The sequence below is a fragment of the Capricornis sumatraensis genome, chromosome 19 (genome assembly GCF_032405125.1).
Source record: "Capricornis sumatraensis isolate serow.1 chromosome 19, serow.2, whole genome shotgun sequence".
NCBI classification, from domain to species: Eukaryota; Metazoa; Chordata; class Mammalia; order Artiodactyla; family Bovidae; genus Capricornis; species Capricornis sumatraensis.
The window spans coordinates 26583013-26596087 of NC_091087.1; positions in this window are offsets into that span (position 1 = coordinate 26583013).

Sequence of the window (13075 nt, forward strand, 5' to 3'; positions counted from 1 at the left end):
TCCGCCTGCCTGCCTGGGGGCCTGCAAATGAGGGCAGAGGAGCATCCTGGGAGAACGGGGGTGGGGGCCTGGAGCACCTCCTCTTCCATCTGTCCGCCCACCCAGGAGCCCCTGAGATGTCACATGAATTCAATGTTGGCAGAAGCCCAGGGCTGAGGTGGGAGTGTAGCCACAGCTGTGGGGATGAGGCAGGGAAGGAGAGAGGCAGGTGGCCAGGGACACCCCCATCTGCTGGCTGCGCCATGGAGGAGAAGGGGGCCTGTCAGATGTGGGAGGACCGAGAGCTACCCCCTGATGAGTGGAGGTGCCAGCCACAAAGAGGGCCTGACCTCAGCTGAGCCAGCTGGGGCAGAAAGAAGGCCTTAGGGACAAGGTAATATAGGTTCTTGCTCTTCACATGGCGTTTCCTGCATTCATAGGTCACAGGCCCCCTGGGTGTGGGGAATTAAGAGACCCAGGCAGCAGGGAGCCACTGCCGCTGGACTGCTGATGGGTGCAGAAGAGAAGGAAGAACACTGGTCCATTTGACAGATGAGGAAACTGAGGCTCAGATAAGAGAAGGGAATTTTGTGGGTTCCAGCATGAGACTACGGGCACTCAGGGCTCTTGGTTCTTGGGGGAAAAGTTTCAGGGAGAGCCACCAGGAGATCCCTTCCTTGTCTCAAATGGGGTCACCAGACCCCAGAGGGCTCAGAGTTGAGAGGAGGCTATCAGGAGACTGAGGGCAGGAGTTCCCTGGTGGTACAGTGGTTAAGAATCTGCCTTACAATGCAGGGGATGCAGGTTCAACCCTAGATCAGGAAACTAAGATCCCACATGCCTCAGAGGAATTAAGCCCTGCAACTCCTGAGCCCATGCGCCGCAACTAGAGAGTCTATGCCCCACAATGAAAGATTCCGCAGGACAAAATGGAGATCCCACGTGTCACAACTAAGACCAGATGCATTCAAATAAATTAATTAATTAAAAAAATTTAAAAAAGGAGACTGGGGGCAACTTTTCCCTGTGACAGGGTCTCAGGTTCAAACGCTGATGAGGTTCCCTGCAGCACTAGCGCTAACCTGGTGTCTCCATTTGAATTAAAAAAGAGGACCCCTTCCCCTAACACACCCAGACTTTCTGCACCCCAGAGCTGGGTGCTTCTGCTAACCTGGCCCCTCGCCACTCCCCTCTCTTCCCTTCTGAACATCACCCCTCTCCACTGAGTTTCCTCCCTCCCCTCCCCTCCCATTCTCTGAGCTCAGCTGTGCCCACATCCCCCTCGCCCCCAGAAGTCCAGACTCCCCTGCAGGGCTCACAGGGGCGGTTACTCGTAGGAGCTGCTGGCCCTCCCTCCATGTGCCCGTTCCAGCCGCCCTGAGCTGCAGGGAGCCTCGGCATCTGCTGCTTCTGGCCAGAACTCCATTCTTCCTTCTTGGCCTGGACTGCTCCTGGGCACTCACTGGGCTTAGAGGTCACTTCTTTTAGGAGGACTTCGGTGGCTGGGTTAGCTGCCCCTCCTGCCCAAGGGGCTCCAGGACCTTCTGAAACTAGTGCTGGCTCCTAGCCTTGTCAGACGTGTGAGTCTCATCCTGTGAGCCTCTGGGCTACATCTGTAAAACGGACATTGTGCTCCTGCACTGGTTCCCCAGATCCCGGTCTGAGGGGTTCAGACAAGATCCTTGAAGTGCACGTGCTTAGAAAATGGGACAGCTTCTTGCAAACAGAAAACAGAGTTTGTGATTAATAAAACCTACTGGCCCAGCATCTTCCCTGGTCGTCCAGTGGCTTAGACTCTGTACTCCCAATGCAGCGGACCTGAGTTTGGTCCCTGGTCAGGGAACTAGATCCCACATGCCTTAACTAACAGTTTGCCTGCTTCCATGAAGATTGAATGTCATGAATACTGCAACTAAGACCTGGCACAGCCAAATAAATACATAAAAAACCAAACAAACCACTTAATTCTCTTTGGCTCCTGCTGCCTCCTCGTCCAGGGTCTGGAGCTCCCCAGACTGCTGGAGACAGAGGTGTTTGGGCTATCTTGGGGTCATCAGCTCCTTCTCTTTGCTGGGTCCCTTACATCTTTGTGAAGGTGGGTTGACAGCCTACCGGGAGACATAAGATAATGCTTTCTAGGCCCTGAGAGGCCCCTGGGAGGTCTGTGCCCTATAGCAGGGAGGATCAGTTTCCCCACCGTGTAGACAACAACCTGTTTTAGGGCTTGTCTTGAAGACCAAGGCGGAAGTGGGTTTAAAATCCAGCCTGCACCCAATCCCTGACCTGTGTGCCCTGCAATGGCCACATCTGCCCAGAGGGGGCACCTTTTCTTAATTTTCACACAAGACTTGTCTGGGCTGGCAGCTGGGATGGGGTGCAGGTCACATTACGGGAGAGGCAATCAGGCATCTGAAGCCTTCCAGGACTCCCTGGGGCTAGAGCCCTTTTCAAGGCATGGGTATTCAGCAGGTCTCCGAGGGAGGAGAGGGAAGGGTCCGTATGCCCAGTGTTCCACAAGGAGCCTGGGTCAGTGATGTGTGTGGAGGTGCCGTAGGTGGGCCCTGGGCTGTAATCCAAGATCCCCACGTGGTCTGAGCATCATCCACAGGGGTGGCTTCCTGATGCCAGGCCCTCCTCTCCATCCTCCAACTCTCCTCTCTTGGAAAGAATGAAACAGATAATGAAGTTCTTTTTTCCATCTCATTTGCCATTTCCTGGTCTAAGTAAGGAGTGTCAGGAGAGTGACAAGCTAAAAGCTGCTGATTACTGTGGCTTTAAAGGCAGCGACCAGTGAAAGGAGCCAACATCAGGAATAATGTGGTCCAGCCGGTTTGGGGTGCCCAACCCTGCAATTAATCATCATTGGAGTGGGGAGGGGGGAGTGGCTGGAGAAGATGGGTGAGGGTCTGTGTGTTTATCCCCAGGAGGTGGGGAACCTGGCAATTAAAGGGACAGACACTCTCCATCTCCCGGGTGGTGATGGTGCCTGAGGATGGAGGAGGCAGGGGCCAAGTTAGAGTCATCATGAAACCAGTTTGGGTATTTTGAATTCAAACCCATATTGCAAGTCTGTGGCTTGGGTCTGCCCCAAACTTCCCCCAGAAATCCCTGGGATTATCAGTCTATCCGATTTAGCGGCCTGCCCTCTGGGGGTCTAAATGTTAGACAGCTGAGGCTGATGGACACACACACACACACATACTCAGAGGCATTTAATCAGTCTGGCAGGAGGGTCTGTTTGCAGAAGTGATTTCATTTATTTTATTCCCACTAGCAAGAAGGCTTGACAGGGAATAAGCCTGTCCTCTGGGTAGGCTGGTAGACTCTGTGACTTGTTTGCAAGGTTATTTTAAACGTATGGTGTCAGAGGAATAAGGCGAGCTTGGGGCCTAGATCCAGCTCACATTTATCCTTCTGGACTCACCTGAGTTATTAACTTTGATGGCGCTGGTGTTATCAGGCCTGTGATCGCCTGAATTCAGGTTTCTGGGATTCCTGTAGGTTGTCCTGCACTGGTGGAGCCCCTTTTGTTTCTTTTTTAAAGAAAAGTAATGTTTTAAACTTATTTTTACTTTTGGCCACACTGGGTCTTCGTTGCTGCACCTGGGCTTTCTCTAGTGGTGGCGAGCCAGGGCTGCTCTCTAGTTGAGGTGCACGGGGTCCTCATCGCAGTGGCTTCTCTTGTTGGGGAGCACAGGCGGCAGCAGTTGCTGCTCAGGGGCTTGAGTTGCCCTGTGGCATGTGGAGTCTTCCCGGACCAGGGATCGCACCCATGTCCCCTGCCCTGGTAGGTGGATTCTTCACCCCTGGACCACCTGAGAAGTCTGCCCCTTTGTTCCTCAGGCTGTTTTTGGGGATTCAGGAGCTGCCGGTGACAGCTCATGAGGTGGCTTGAATCTGGACCTCAGACTGGGCAGCAGGGCCCTCGCCAGCGGTGGGATTGTGCCCAGGCTTCAAGGCGGCCAGGATGAGGAAATGTCCAGATCCCTTATCCCATGGGAACCTCTGGGGCCATGATGCGGTGGGTGGGGTGTGGGGGTGGAGGCTTGATCTCTTGCTCTTTTAGCCCCCTGAGGATCACTAAATTAATCCACTAAAGAGGCTGGGTTGTTTTTATCTCACTCCCAACTACTCCCCCCCACCCCCCAACCCCCCAGCCCGCAGGTCTCCTTTGTACACCCGGGGGGCTGAGAGTCCAGACAGGACTAAAACCCACAGAGGGGTCAGAGGGGAGGGCCTGGCAATTAACCTCACATCCTGAGCAGGGTGGGGTCAGGGGTCATTGGAGAAGGGGGGCAGGGGCTGATTGCCAGCTGCCAGGCCCAGGAGGAGGCCTCCAGAGGCACCCACAGGTGGGATTCCAGCCAGACCAGAGCTGCAGAGAGGAGACTGGAAGTTCTCTCTCTCAACCCAACCCTTGTACCCTCCCCCAGGCCCCCAGGCAAGCATCTTTGTCACTTGGCTCCCACTGCACACAGGGCCCATCCTGTCCCTGGCCAGACTTCTTCCAGGGCTGGGACCCTGCCCCCCACCCCATCCAGGAGCGGCAGCTGATTCTCCTCCCCCGCCCCTCCCCCCTCTCTACTTTCGGAAGAGAATAACCTGTGATAATTTTTTCTTCTTCTTTCTGGCAACTAATGGACTCCTTAAATAGCAAAAATTGCGGCCTGTAATTAAGATCTTGCTTTTTAAATGATTAATCATTGTAACCCCTTTGAGCAGCATCCTACTTTCCTCTCTTCTCACATTGAAATGCAGATCGTTGGCGGAGGGAGGGAGGTGTTCCCAAGCCACCGAGGAGCAATTAAACCTTCCCAGCTGTCACTCGTCCCGTCTGCCTCCCGGCCTGTCCAGACGCCGCCATGGAGAGAGGGCAGGGCATTGCTCAGAGCGCCCGAGCTCGCCAGTGGCCTGACTGGGGCCTGCTGGAGAGAGTGCCTCCAAGCCTGACCCTGGGGTGGCAGCCCATCTGCTGGAGTGGCTCTTGGAAATGCCCAGGAAGGCAGATAACCCTTGCCGAGCACTTCCAAATGTGCCCAGCTCTTTAGTAACAAGATCTATTTCAGTGTTCACGCTAGCCACCTGAGAGAGATGGGAAGGTGGCTCATTTCTACAAAGTGCCAACATGTATCAGCCCAAGAAGGGTTTTCCAAGCCTTTTGTCCCTTTGATACCCACATGGACTGACCACATGATTTGAGGATGGTATATCATTAGAGCTAGGAGGAGATTTGGAACTCTGGTGTCCATAGCTGTCAACTTAAAAACAAACAAACAAAAAAAACTGGAAGGGCTTTCCTGGTGGTCCAGTGGTTAAGAGTCTGCCTGCCAATGCAGGGGACACGAGTTCAATCCCTGCTCTGAGAAGATCCCACACCACCTGGGGCAACAAACCTCTGTGTGCCTCAACTACTGAGCCAGCGCTCCAGAGCCCAAGAGCCACGACTACTGTACCCAGCAACTACTGCAGTCGCCGCGCCTAGAGCCCGCGCTCCGCAAAAAGAGAGGCACCGCAATGAGAACCCTGTACACGCAACTGGAGAGCAGCCCCTGCTCGCTGCAGCTAGATGAAAGCCACCCAGCGACGGAGACCCAGCACAGCCAAAACAAATAAACAAGTAATCTTAAATTAAGAACACAGGGAATTCCCTGATAATCCAGTAGTCAGGGCTCCATGCTTCCACTGCCAAAGGCATGGGTTTGATCCCTGGTTGGAGAACTAAGATCCCACAGGCTGCACAGCAAGGCCAAAAAAATTAAAATAAAAACAACAAAAAGTAACATACCTGGACTTCCCTGGTGGTGGTGCACCTGCCATTGCAGAAGTTCGAACTATCCCTGGTCCAGGAAGATTCCACATGCCACGGAGCAACTCAGCCGTGTGCCACAGCTACTGAGCCTGCTTGCTGCAAAGACCCAGCCCAGCCGTACCTAAATAAATAAGTAAAATTTTAAAATAGCATACCTGTCATCTTACTCAAGAGGATGCTGGGGCCCAGAGCTTAAGGGCCGTGGCCAAGATCGTGCATCACACATATAAGCACTTAGGAGGCTGCCAGGCCTACAGTGGGTGCTCGTGGGTCTGCTGACTGAGTAAACATGGGCAGATGCACTTCTTCCTTTAGGGATGGGCTACTGCGTTTTTCTGAGAAGGCGATGGCACCCCACTCCAGCACTCTTGCCTGGAAAATCCCATGGACGGAGGAGCCTGTTAGGCTGCAGTCCATGGGGTCGTGAAGAGTCGGACACGACTGAGCGACTTCACTTTCACTTTCACTCTCATGCATTGGAGAAGGCAATGGCAACCCACTCCAGTGTTCTTGCCTGGAGAATCCCAGGGACGGGGGAGCCTGGTGGGCTGCCATCTATGGGGTCACACAGAGTCAGAGATGGCTAAAGTGACTCAGCAGCAGCAGCAGCACTGCCTTTTTCAGAACCTATTTGTGTGTGTGTTATGTGTTGTGTGTGTGTGTGTGTGTGTGGTGATGGCTGGGGGGAGAGGATGCCCTCCTTTATAACACTTTCAGAGGAAGAGGCAGGGGAGCAAAAGAGAATAGACTTGCGTGTGAGCTGGGCTGCCAGGTAAGGTCGTGCACTCTCCCTGCACGAGCGCACTGGCTGAGGCTGAGGGGCCCGGGCTCTGCTGGCCAAGCCACAAAGGGTACGTGTGACCATCCTTGCTAAAATCCCATCAGCCACAGACTGTGAATAAGGGGTGACACCGCCCCCATGAAGAAGACGGTAGAGCAAGATGGCAAATGCACAGAAGCTGCGGCCCAGCGGTCCCTCTCCTGGGACTTGGTCCTACAGATACACTCACACTTGTGAGAACTGACTTACGAGCAAGGTTATTTGTTGCAGTGACATTTGCAAAAGCAAAAGGTTGAAAGCAAGGCAAAGGAGTCTCGAGAGAGGATTGATTAATGTCATACTAGGAAGCTGTGTCAAATAAGGGAAGAAAATACGAGGGCAAGTTTGGATGGGCTGGTTTATGTATAAAGAAAATTCTGGGGAAGGATACGTGAAAAATGAAAAACAGCTATTATCTTTCATTAAAAAAAAAATTATTTATCTGGCTGCACTGGGTCTCAGCTTCGGCACCCAGGTCTTCATTCGGTCTTCACTACAGCATATGGAGTCCAGTTCCCTGACCAGGGATGGAACCTGGGCCCCCGCGCTATGAGCACAGTCTTAGCCGCTGGAGCACCAGGGAAGCGCCCCCTCATTACTCTAACAGGAGACTGGAGAGCAGAGCAAATGAGAGATAGGAAATGAAGGAGAATTCTCACAACAAACATTTTCAGTTTTGTACTAGGTTAAGGTATGGGGCCTTCCCGGTGGCTCAGCTGGAAAAGAATCCGCCTGCAATGCAGAAGACGCAAGAGACGCAGGTTTGATCCCTGGGAGATCCCCCTGGAGAAGGAAATGGCGAGTCATGTGAAAACACCTAGTCTAGGGTGCACAAGAGGCACTCAGTAGGCAGGAGGGTTGTTCTTAGGGCCTTTTTTCGCTCTGCACTCCTGTAAGAGGCAGCTCACCAGTTTTCACTCAGGACTCAACACATGATGGCCAAAGGGTCTGTTGTTTAGTCCCGCTGGACAAGTTTCAGGACAGGTGTCCCAAGGAGCATGGAGGTCCTCAAGAAATGCCTTTGCTGTTCAAAACCTCCAGGGATGAGGTCTTCTGGGGTGAGGGCACCTCAGGGGCCAGCACCATCTGGGCGAAGAGGCAGACCAGCTCACTGTGCCCAGAATCAACGCTCTGCCCTGGGTCCTCACACCCCACCAGGGCTATGTCCCCTCCCCTCAAGGAAGTTCTGAGTAGCACAGGCCCTTCTATCACTCTGTAAATCCAAGACCAGGAATCTGAGCCCTGGGCTACCTACTGTGTCAGGTAGGATGGTGTCTGCTGCAAGTAACTGACCATCTGATGGACAGGACCAGGACTTAAGCAAATGCAGGCTTAGTCATCTCACACAGTAAGAGGGTGGTGGTCCTCGGGTGAGCCCAGTGGCTCAGTGACATCAGGGGTTATCATCTCTGGTCACCTTGGCACTTGAACCTCGTCTGTATGCCTCTGTGTGTTCTCGGCCATGCCTGACACTCAGCGAGCCCATGGACTACACCCTGCCAGGTTTCTCTGTCCATGGGATTCTCCAGTCAAGAAAATCTGGAAAGGATTGCCATTTCCTCCTCCAGGGGATCCTCCTGACCCAGGGATCGAACTGGAGTCTCCTGCATCTCTTGCATTAGCAAGCGAATTCTTTACCACTGCAGACTCCTGGCAAGCTCTTAGGCGCTTCTAACGCTATCCCTTCAACAATGCTTCACACTAGCCCATCAGGAGAAAGGATCAGTGAACACTAATCCCATCCTTAGCTGCCAGAGGCTCTGAGCCACCTTGACAAGGCCCAGGAAGGGAGCCTGGCTGATACAGGGGGACTATGTGGTTCCCAAATTGCATGCCCCCTGCCATCCTCGAGGCCTGGCCTGGGGGAGAAAGCAAGGGAGATGAGTTGTTCCTTTCTCTTCCCACCCTCCCCCAGCCCGCATTCCCGCACACCTCCCAGAGCGGGGTCACACCAGCCCAGCCCGTTCCCATCCTCCCTGGATTTGATGAATGCCAGGGCCGCTTATAGAGTCACAATCGCCAGATTAGGTTGCCAGAGCACCCCTGGCCTGGCCTGGAAACACCTCCCCAGCTGAAAGGAGGCACGTCTGGACCAAGCAGACATCTTTATTCAGCTGTAATTGACGTTTCACAGACGCCTGTAACTCTGTCTGGAGGGACACAAAGCGCCCCCATGCTCAGCCCTGCCAGCCTCTTTATGTCGCCCCCTTTCATCTGGCAGTCAAAAGTGTATGAGCCGCCCAGGCTGTTCTACCCGGTCCCGGGGCCCCCGGGAGAAAGGCAGGCGCTGCACACAGAGGCTGCCTCGTGGGCCTTTACCTCCAGGAGCACGTTATGCTAATCCAGCGCCAGCCTGGACCCCTCCGGCATATGGATGGGCGGCTGCCAGCCTGGCTGGGACGCGGTCACTGGGGGCCTGGCTGCTGGGGACCCAGAGAGTCCCCACTCACTCAGAGGAAGGGTGGCCCCAGTCTGTCAGGTTCTAGGAAAGTGGGTCCTCTTGGGCCCAGACTCAGGAGGCTGAGACAAAGAGGGAAGGGATGCTGGTGCTCAGCAGGAGTTTTTAGTCTGGGATCCCCGCCCACCCCAGGAGGAGCTGCATGTGAACCTCTCACAGGGTAGGCAAAGCTATGCACAGGTCCTTTTCTCTAGGGAGAGGGTCCCTAGCTTTCATCATTTGCTCCAAATGGTGACTCTTACTGTGGGGCTCATGCAATCACCCATTTTACAGATGGAAAAGCTGAGGCCCAGAGCTGGCATGCCTTATGCAATGTCACGCAGTAAGTTGGTGGTGGCACATGGGCCCTTACTTCTGCCCAGAGGACCTCTCTGCTGTCAGAGGCCACACACTCCTGAGATTACAGAGGCAGGCAGGCAACTGAGGAGGTGTCCAGGTGCAAGGAGAAGGGGCTGGCAAGACAGGGAGCACTGCTGCTCAGTCACAGCCCTGTGTAGCCAGGTCCTCAAGAGGAAACTTACATTTAAAACAGATACATGAAGTTTGCCAGTTCAAAAATGTAGAGTCAGGGGCTCCCCTGGTGGCTCAGGGGTAAAGTCCATCTGTCAATGCAGGGGACACGGGTTCAATCCCTGATCTGGGAAGATCCCACACGCTGCGAGGCAACTAAGCCCACACACCACATCTATTGAGCCAGTGCTCTAGAACCCGGGAACTGCAACTCCTGAGCCCGCTACCGGGCCCAGGTGCTGCAACTACTGAAGCCCGAGTACCCCAGAGCCTGTGTTGTGCAACAGAAGAAGCCACCACAATGAGAAGCCCAGACAGCACATCTAGAGAGTAGCCCCCGCTTGCCTCAACTAGAGAAAAGGCCCACACAGCGACAAAGACTCTGCACAGCCAAAAATACGTAAAGAAATAAAGAAAATTATTTCGAAAAGTAGATTCAGGACTGACATATATACACTATACACACTATGTATGAAACAGATAACTAAGCAGAAAACTTACTGTATAGCACAGGAAACTCTACTCAGTGCTCCATGGTGACCTAAATGGGAAGGAAATCTAAAAAAGAGAGAGACTATATATACACACATGTGGCTGATTCACTTTGCTGTACAGTGGAAACTAATACATTATAAAGCAACTATACTTCAATAAAAAATTTTTAAATGTAGATTCATAATTTTGACAAATTTTCAAGCCACTGAGGGACAAGGGGCGGTGGCATACAGAGCCCTCAGGCTGCTGAGTTTGAGAGCTTTGCTTTTGACCTCACCGAGACCCCCATCCTCAGTTCCCAAGACTGCAGGCAAGGCAGGCTTGGATGTGGCCACCGGCTCAGATTCTCCCTATGCCACGGTCCCTGCTGGCTCAGAAGCCAAAAGCAGCTGTGATGTGGGCTGGCGTCCAGATCCCTGCTCTGCTTGTCCTCGGTGTCCCAGTGCCTGTCTGCAGCCCTCTGAGTGGGTGGCTTCTGCTTTCAGTTGTCAGCCCCGGCTGAGATGTCTCATCTCCAGTGACTGCAGTTCCTCGCCTTCCCTGAGCCCCGCTGTTTTCCCCACTGGAGGCAGAAGTGACAGGTTAATGGCAGTCTGCTCTGGTCTCTGCGGGGCGCCCTGACCTTCCCTCTGGGCTTGGCATGATCCCACAACACAGATCAACCCCCAGAGGGGGCGAGAGGGAGGAGACCGTGAGGGACAGAGACAGAGAGAGAGATGCAGAGAGAGAGAAGACCACCAAGACAGAGAAAAGCAGGAAGGCGAGGAAAAGAGAGAGAAGAGAAAGAAAGAGAAGGGGAGTCAGGCAGATACACAGAGAGAAACAGCAAGGAAGTCAGAGATGGGGAGAGACGAGAGATGGTAGAGGAGACAGAAGGAGAGATGGGGAGAGATAAACACAGGGGACAAGACTGACAGATGGAGAGAGAGCCAGAGAGAGACCACAGAGAAGAAGAGGTGACCAGGGCAGGAGCGGACAGAAGGTTGGGGACATACTCCCAAGGGGCCCCAGGCCCCCTTCCCCAGACTTCCTCTGGCAGGGCCATCTCTGCAGTTTCCAGAGGCTCTGAAGGGTGAGAATTGGAGCCCTCTGAGAGGTTCCCTCTGGGCTCTAAGACCTGGGGGTCGTGCACACCTGCATTTGAAGCTCAGGTGAAGCCTCACTACCTCTGCTCTGGACTGTGAACGACTCTAGGACTGATCTATTTCAAGAGATCGGAGAGGCAGAAGGGCAGCTCTCGATGGGCTCCACAGAGCCCTGCCCCCTACTTGCTAAAGGAGTTGACATTTATTTGGGAAGGATGAGGCCAACATTTTGAAATTCTTTTTTTTTTTTTTAATCCTTTTTAAAATTGTTCTTCAGCTTTAAGATGATAAAGAAAACAAAACTTATGACAATGTAACAGTATAGGAAGGGGTCAAGTGAAGAGTCAATTCTCCTCCCCTGCAATGCCCCCAGCCACATTCTCGGGGGCAGGATTCAAATCCAGAGCCCTCTAAGCCAAATTCACAAGGGGTTCCCTAAGCCTTCCCTTTCCTTGGCCATGGGACTTGGGCTACGGGTTGGCATTTATGCCAGCTCTGCCTGCAGGATCCCTTGGTGGCATATCTTAGGAACATACAGAAGGGCCAGGTTCTTGATGAAGCAGCTTCTCACCAGCACCCACGTACATAAGTGCGCATGAGCGCACACGCACAACCCTTCTTCCAGGTGTGTCCAAAGAGTTAGCTCAGTGACCTTCTATTATAATCATTGATAACAGTCAACCAGAGAAGCTAAAACATGTATCTAGCACTGTGTGTGCATGTTAAGTCATTTCAGTTGTGTCCAACTCTTTGTGACCTCATGGACTGTAGCCCACCAGGCTCCTCGGTCCATACGATTCTCCAGGCAAGAATACTGGAGTGGGTTGCCATGCCTTCCTCCAGGGGATCTTCCTGACCCAGGGGTTGAACCCGAGTCTCTTATGTCTCCTGCATTGGCAGGCGGGTTCTTTATCACCAGCGCCACCAGGGAAGCCCACCCGACACGGATGTGCTACCTATCACTATGATCTTTGGGACACTTGACCTGTGAGCCTTGGTGCTCAGTGACTCAAGTGGGGAAATTTCAGGCACAAGAGAAAGATAAACAGTGCTGGGCCAGTGCGGGAAGAGGTTTGAGGGGATAATGAGCAGATGGGCCAGACTCATCCCTTTTGTGTCTTTATGATTGATACCTTCTTCCAGCAAACATTTACAGTGATGTTTATCTCATGTGCATTTAATTATGTGCATAGATATTCAAAATGTTTTTAATTAAAAATACTGTACAGGGACTTCCCTGGCAGTTCAGTGGTTAACAATTCATCTTCCAAAGCAGGAGACATGGGTTCAGTCCCTGGTTGGGGAAGTAAAGTCCCACATGCCAGGGAGCAGCCAAGCCCACACGTCACAGATACTGAGCCCATGAGCTCCGGAGCCCTCTCACTGTAACGAAGATCCCGTGTGTCACAACTAAGACCTGATGCAACCAAATAAATAAATAAAAACAAATATTAAAAAAATACTGTACAAATACATTTAAATACGGACCCTCTCTTGTATCCTACATACTAATACATCCATTTATACAGGTATGTTACTGTTCAAATTTATACATACAAAACCATGTATACTGACTTGCCAGGCAAATTTTAAAGGCTCATTAGGAGTAATTTTGGCTATATTGGACATTGACCTTAAGTACTGACTCTGATCCCACAAAATATGAGTCCACTGTGCCTGTTCCCTCTTCTCTGCCAAGCCCTCCATTATGCCAGAGGGAGACAGAAGCAAAAGTCTCACCTTGTGGGATATCGTGTCCTGTTGGGGGTAGCCGGGTGGGCACATGATGAGAATATACGGTGATGGGTGTTAGATGGGAGGTGTGCCCACGGGGAAATGGCACCCAGGGAGGCTTTGTAGAGCAGAGAACACTGGAGGAAAATCTCACAGGTGGGGGTAGGAGAGGTCATGGGCGGTAA